At 38.3% G+C, this 7,708-nt stretch overlaps 1 pseudogene; it reads left to right on the forward strand.

Moving 5' to 3' along the window:
* The first annotated feature begins 1,939 nt into the window (after positions 1-1,939).
* On the forward strand, positions 1,940-6,009 carry LOC142661489 (nicotinamide N-methyltransferase-like; annotated as a pseudogene).
* The last annotated feature ends 1,699 nt before the right edge of the window (positions 6,010-7,708 follow it).

Genomic DNA, 7,708 nt, shown 5'->3' on the forward strand with positions numbered 1-7,708 from the left:
GGAAAATTCCTTGAGGGGTGTACTTTCTAAAATGGGGTCGCTTTTGGGGGGTTTCCACTGTTTTGGTACCTCCAGGACGTTGCAAACGCGACATGGCACCGAAAATCATTCCAGCAAAATCTGTGCTCCAGAATCCAAATGGCACTGTTTCCCTTCTGAGCCCTGCCGTGGGTCCAAACAGCGGTTTATTACCACATATGCGGTATTCCCGTAATCGGGGGAAGTTGCTTTACAAATTTTGTGGTTCTTTTTCTCCTTTATTCCTAGTAAAAATTAAAAATGAATTCTGCAAATAACCTGTGGGGTAAGTTTTTTCAGAAAAAAGGTGGACTTTCAATTTTACAGACTATTTCCAATAATTTTAGCAAAAAACCTGTTGGGTTAAAATGCTAACTATACCCCTCGATAAATTCCCTGAGGGGTGTAGTTTCCAAAATGGGGTCACTTAAAATCTGACATGGTGTCTAAAATATAATCTAAAAAAAGGAGGCCCCAAGATCATCTAGGTGCTCTTTTGCTTCTGAGGTCCGTGTTTCAGTCCAAGAGGACACTAGGGCCACATGTGGGATATTTCTAAAAACTGTAGAATCAGGGTAATACATTTTGAGTTGCAATTCTTGGCTAAAACCTTTAATTCCTGTGAAACGCCTAAAGGGTTAAGAAACTTTTTGAATGCTGTTTTGAATACTTTGAGGGGTGCAGTTTTTAAAATGGGGTGATTTATGGGGCCTATCTAGTACATAAGGCCTTCAAAGCCACTTCAGAACTGAACTGGTCCCTGTAAAAATGGCCTTTTGAAATTTTCTTGAAAAATATGAGAAATTGCTGCTAAAGTTCTAAGCCTTGTAACGTCCTATAAAAATAAAAGGACGTTCAAAAAACGAAGCAAACATAAAGTAAAATACCGGTGTGGAAATCAATGGTGAATGATAATACCATTGATTTCCACACCGGTATTTTATGGTATGGTCTAGAGAGGTATTTCCACAATACCTCTCCTATTATATGTCTCTACTATATCTGTGTTACGTATCATAACTTATAGAGTAGAATATATATTTTGTAGGTCCTAATTTGTGCACCTATATACTTTATTTTAGGAGATGACTCTCTAACATACTAGATCATCATTGAAATGGTCAGATAAAATGGTGTATACCTTACTGCTTATACAGAATACCATGTATATCATTGAATTGTCCTTATGTACGATTTTATTTATATTTCTTTGTATCTGAACGCTTGAATTTATATGTATATTATTGTTTATTTTTCTTTCCCAGTCCAATACAAATTGTTATATATTATTTTGTACTTTTGTCTCTATTTGCAGCGAGTGTGAGAAAGGCCTAGGTTGGGCCGAAACGTCAAATTTAATACCTATCGCTTGCATTTAAACTTCCTCTGTTCTGTACATACTGAACCTTGTGGAATGAATAAAAAATAAATAATTCTTCTTGGGAATCTACACAATCATTTGTCTTTGGAGTGCTTATAGGTTTCTCTATCTCTATAAGTGGGGTACAACCCGAACCTATAATAGCACCAACGATTAGGAGTGCATCCTTACTATATCTTTTTAACATTTTTTTTCACTAACATCAAGTACAATATGTCACGAGAAAACAATCTCAGAATCGCTTGGATAGGTAAAAGCTTTCCGGAGTTATTACCACATAAAGTAACACATGTCAGATTTGAAAAAATCGGCTGTGTCCTGAAGGCCAAAACAGGCTGTGTCCTTAAGGGGTTAAATATCATTATTTTTCTATGTGAATTTATTATAACACAAGTTCCCATGACCGGCTCATGAATATAATAAGTCATCATGTGATAAGTTATTCTTAGTAACACACTTTGTAAATTGAATTCTGGTAGTTATATAAAGACCTTGTGCCCCAGTCTAGAGGTAGTCACCCCGTCTGTGATACAAGAGTAGATGATGGATTCCAGTCCCCATAAGCTCTATCATGTACATGACTTTGATTCCAGACAATGTCTGGAGCATTACTTTTCAGATAAACCTGACATGGCCTTTGGAGATGACACCTTGAAATTTGTCATTGAAAATCTTACACAAGTTCTCAGTGGGTATGTATCCTGATTTTATTACTCCTAAGATACATTGACATATATATTATTTTATTTTTCATTGGTTATTAACAATTGTAAACAACTGAATACAAATTGGGCAAACTTGTTTTATGGGGTGTGGGAGATCAGAGGGAGAAAAATACAGCCCAGTCTTAGCAGCTGGAAAATCACACGGAGAAGAGCAAAGCCCTAGACATTGTATATGAGTAAGAATATAGAGTGTCAGGGTTTGGTAGAAATCTATATTGTCGAAAAAGGAGAGAATGCACAGCACCACATAGTGCAGGTAAAACTGATAGACAGTATAAAAGGTAGCTTTATTATTATGCTCACCTATATGGCTTGTGCTAGTCAGACACAACTCTGATGTGTGTGAGGGTTTTGAAAACCAAACGTAAGCTGCTGCGACGGTCCGATCCGGTAAACAGTGTTACCGCTAGAAATCAGGAGGAACAAAATATATTGAAAATGTGGACCAAAAAATGGCGCTGCTAAACTTATAAAGAAGATACCTGTAGTAATATAAATATATTTATTGCAATGGGCTACGCGTTATGACATCAAACTAATGTCTTCATCAGGCCATCAGTTCGATGTCAGAACGAGTAACCCATTGCAATAAATGTATTTATATTACTACAGGTATCTTCTTTATAAGTTTAGCAGCGCCGTTTGTTGGTCCACATTTTCAATATATTTTTTTTCCTCCAGGGTTTAGTAGAGTCATTGTTTTCCCTTCTCTAACCTCGAGAACCCTGGAAAACTTTTGGGCGGATTATGAAGGACATCTCAAAAATTCTAATTGTGGGTGCAATTACCTAAATGTGGTGTTATCTGATAATTTGTGGTTTAACAGTTTGATCTGCTGTTATTTTCTGATCTATTCCAACAGTTTTTTTTTCTATATAAACTAGATCCTAATCTCTAGAATCTGCAGCTCTTTGTTTTATGACAGATATCCTAATATACTTAAAAAAATAGTGCACCAACAACCATCAGGTGACCACTAATGGCAGAAATAATATTTTTTTCATCATACTTGTATTTAGAGTATGTTCTCATATTGGGATGGAGAAGTCACTTTCTTTCTTACATTAGACTACACGTGAATGACAGTTCGGCAGACTTGTTGATTTGGAGATTTTACACAGGGTCATGTCCACTCATGTCACAAGAAGTCAAATAGTAAAAGGGGAAGAAATCAGTATAGGGTGAATCAAGAAAAACTGTCGAAATATAGCTTATCGAGGTCTAGAAATCAGAAAAAGTGTCATAAGTGAAGCTGTAGATCTGTGGATCTTTAATAAAACTAAAGGATCCAAAATGTAGCTCATAAATCCTTAAAAAGTTTATTTAATTTTTTCAAAAATGTTTTGAAGACAATAATGTCCACTCCTAGGACTTCTGAGCCTGCATTTATGGTTTTGTTGAAGCCTCAAATCTATAACTTCCCTTGGGACACCTTATATGGTTTCTGTGTGTCCAGTGTGGTGCCTTAGAATATGCAATACAGCCAGGGGGGTCTAGCACTTTTCTTCTAAAATTTACATTATACAGACTATACTACACAAGGGCCCCCATGTTTGCTTTACTTTCCAATTTTGGTTCATTCTACAGGATACAATAGTTGTGGTCACAACAGGTAAACGGTTACACCCCTGGTTATTGAGGACATATAGGGTAACCTATATACCACCTCCTCAGATGAGCACCTCTCCTTTAACCCCTTCCCGCATTTTCACCTACATGTATGTCATGGGAAGGTTTACCTTCCCGCATTATGACGTGCATGTACTTTATGTTGATCACGTGGGCACGATTACTGGTTCAAGTCTCCTAGGGGAACTAATAAATGTGTAACAAAAAGTTATGTAAATTTTCAGGAGCTTAAAAAAAAATATAAAAAAAAAACCTTTTCCCATTTTTCCCCAAGCACAATTTTTAAAAAAAATGTAAAAATTGGTAGCGCTGCGACTGTAAAAATCTAAATGATTACAATACACCATTAATTAACTTGCCCATTGAACGGCACAAAAAAGCAAACATTAAAACACAAGAAACTTTGTTTTTTGGTTACCTTAGCGCTAAAAAAAATGAAATAAAAAGTGATAAAAAAATCTGATGTACAAAAAAATGGTGCAAATAAAAACTAGCCCTATTAGCCCCGTGTACCCCTGAGGACGCTACTCTGTAGCGAAACATGTCGTGGGGGCTTCTAATCGCTTTTTAATTCCTATCACTGACCGGACTTACTATCTACGCAGTTGATATTAAATCTAACTTGCTGAATCCATTCACACATACCTGATTGGTATCTATCTATTGCTTGTACATACAGGCAGATCCTTGCCGTCCGTTTCTATGGTAGTGAGAATTTTAAAACTGTCTGTGTTGTCTGTCTTGCTACAAGTAGCGAATAAAGATTTAATTATTTAACATTTTTGGTAGTTGGGAAATTTGGCTCGTCGCCTGAGGGCGATTTTTCCTTTCCTGTCAATTAATAGTGTGCCTGCCAACTACCTGGGGTCTTCCCTTTATTCTTTTGTGTACAAATAAAAACTACAGCTCATTCCGCAAAAAAATAAACCCTGACACCGCTCAATCAATGAAAAAATATAAAAGATATGGCTCTCAGAATGTGGTGAAGCAGTACCATTTTTTTTTTAACAAATAGTTTTTTGTTTGTAAAAGTAGTAAAATATGAAATCATTTTTTCCTGTTTTCTGTTGTCTAAAACCTGGGTGCGTTTTATAGTCAGGTGTGTCTTATAATCTGAAAAATGTTTTTCTGCAGGTCATATTAATGGAGACAGTTCTGGTTCCTTTGTTCATCATCTATATTTTGCCTGTGAGTTTTTCAAAAACATCATCGTGCTGAAGGCCAATAACAGATGCATCATGGAGCTGAAGAGATGGGTGGACGAACGTACGGGAGCATTTTATTGGGGCCACACATCAACACTTCTTCAAGAGAAAGAAGAAAACAGGTGATGTATTTGTCCAAATATCAAGAGAAAAACCACTGTCATTGTGATTGTTGCTTCTTATACAGCAAATATAAGGGGAGATGGGGCAAAGATCCAGGAAAAGCTTTGCTCTGTTAAAACTCAAGTCAAAAGTAAAAAATAGTATTACCCACTCAGATAAATGTTCTCATCGATAGGTGGCGATCTTATACAAGTTAATGCTGGGAAGGCACAGTATCAGCCTGACACGTGGTACAATAGTCTTGGATTATTTCAAGTGTTACCTCTAGTATTGCAAGTCAATAGTCCAGTGCTAAGTCCTGAACCACAATGTTGATGTTTTATTTTCCAGTGATCAGTTTCAGGACCCAGAAGCAAACCTGAGATCAGCCATTCAACATGTTGTGAAATACGACCTGGAGAAAGAGAATATGACAGACCCTGCTGGTCTTACCACCAGCTGATTGTGTCATCAGTACTGGTCTCCTGGATTTTATCAGCAAAGATCAAGATGATTATATCAGATATCTGAGGAAGTTCTCTAGGTTGCTAAAACCTGGAGGACACTTCATAATAATTGGGATTTTAGGTACAACATATTTCACAGTAGGAAAAGACAAGTTCCATGTTTTCACATATGATGAGGATTTTGTCGGGAAAGTTCTAGTTGGAGAAGGATTTATCATTGATTACTGTAAGGTCAAGAAGAGAACGGCTGTCAGTGACCTTATTGACTATAAGGGCAGCATATTTATTGCAGCTCACAAGGAGAAGTAGGTTGAATAGTATAAAATCTGCATGTCATTACTTCATATGTTTAGCTAAAATAAAGATCTAATAATCAAAAAAGAAGATTCCTTAGCGCAGTATAGAAAATAATTGTTCTTTACTTTTTGGGACTTTGCCTTAGACTAGTCCTAGATAATATTGCCGAGACCAAGTCTAATCATCTGGGACATCATGGGAATCTAAAATATTGAGTCTCAGTTGCTTTCTCATTGTTGTTCTGTTTCGTATCTGCTTTATATAAATAGTCTAATAAAGTGAAGCATAGAGCATTTAACTGTTTGTGTCCTTGACTTGGGGTGAGGGGGTTTCCTGTTCCATAGGTTTTACAGACATTGATTTATGAGAAGAAACTTACAAGCTTTAAAACAATACAATATAATAATCCACAAGGGTTTTGCTCTATGATCTAATTTACTTAGATCATTTTTAGAGAATCCTGTTAATTAGCTTAATTAGAGTCTAGTGTACAAAAATAATTGTCTGAAAATAATTTTTCCAAAAATATCACCTATCCTGTAAATAGATGATAATTTTTGATTATGGGAAAACAACCCTAAGGTGATTTGTAGCTGTGAAACAGGAAAACGGATCTCTGAATTCTTTACAAATGATTTAGCACAGAACTTTAAAACAGTTTAGATTAAAGAAAACAAAAAGGTTGTACGACTTCCGGTTCCGGCGCCTGCATGTGAGGACGCGCGAGTGTAAGTGCTCCTGCCCTTGATACCAATATCACTCGGTCAGATCTTACTAATTATCGCTGGGACAACAGAGTCTGATCCCTTGCAGCACGGAAGACGAACCTGTCGGTATATGGACAGATTCGTCCATGTTATGGGCAAATCCAGAGCGCAGAGCAAGTCCGGCCGCACGGCCGACCAGACAGCCATCATGGCGGACGAGTCCTCTATGCAAACCACACAAGATGAGTCGGAAGTTCCTCAAGCTCCACTGCCCTCAACGTCTGGTGAGTCAACATTATCTACCCTGAATATTGACTATAAGCAATTGGCGATTCAAGTAGCGCAATTAATCTCCCCGGATTTACAAGAATCCCTGTCTAAAACGGTTAATACCTCCCTATCACAATTACATGACACGGTGACGAAGCAGGGGGAGCGCATAGACACGCTGGAGATAGCCATGCACCACGTGGACACAGCATTCATGGACCTCCGCCAACTAGTCCAGGATACCAGATTGGACAACCAAAAGCTCTGGGATAGAGTGGAAGACCTAGAGAATAGGTCACGTAGGAACAATCTGCGCATCGTGGGTTTACCGGAGTCGGTGTTGGCGAAAGATCTCAGGCGATTGTGCGAGTCGGACTTACCGGAGGCTTTGGGAATCCGCCAGGCCTGTAAAGTAGAGCGAGCTCATAGAGTTGGAGCTGACTTACGATCCACAGACAAGGGCTCAAAGGAGACGAGACCTCGCCCGCGCCAAGTCATAGTCAAGTACTTAGACTATTCAGACAGAATGGCAGTGCTGAAGGCCTTTAAAAGTAGACGCGATGGCCTGGATTATAAAGGACACCGCATTTTGATTTTTGGCAACTTCTCAGCGGAAGTCACGAAAAAGCGTCGAGCATTTTCACAAGTCTGCTCGGCACCATACAAGCGCCATGTCAAGTTTGCATTATTGTAACCGGCAGTTCTAAAGGTCGCGAATACGGATGGATCCTATGTCACCTTTTCTACACCGGAAGCGGCGGATGCCATTTTGAAATCCTTACCGCCTGACCGCTCCTCTCCTACGCATAAACCAATGGGTGAAGCACGAGAATTATCCAGGGAGGACAGCTCTACATCAGATGGCTTTTCTTTTTCAGCTCCTAAACCGCAGAGGAACAGGAATCTT

This window comes from Rhinoderma darwinii, chromosome 10 (genome assembly GCF_050947455.1).
Source record: "Rhinoderma darwinii isolate aRhiDar2 chromosome 10, aRhiDar2.hap1, whole genome shotgun sequence".
NCBI lineage: Eukaryota > Metazoa > Chordata > Amphibia > Anura > Rhinodermatidae > Rhinoderma > Rhinoderma darwinii.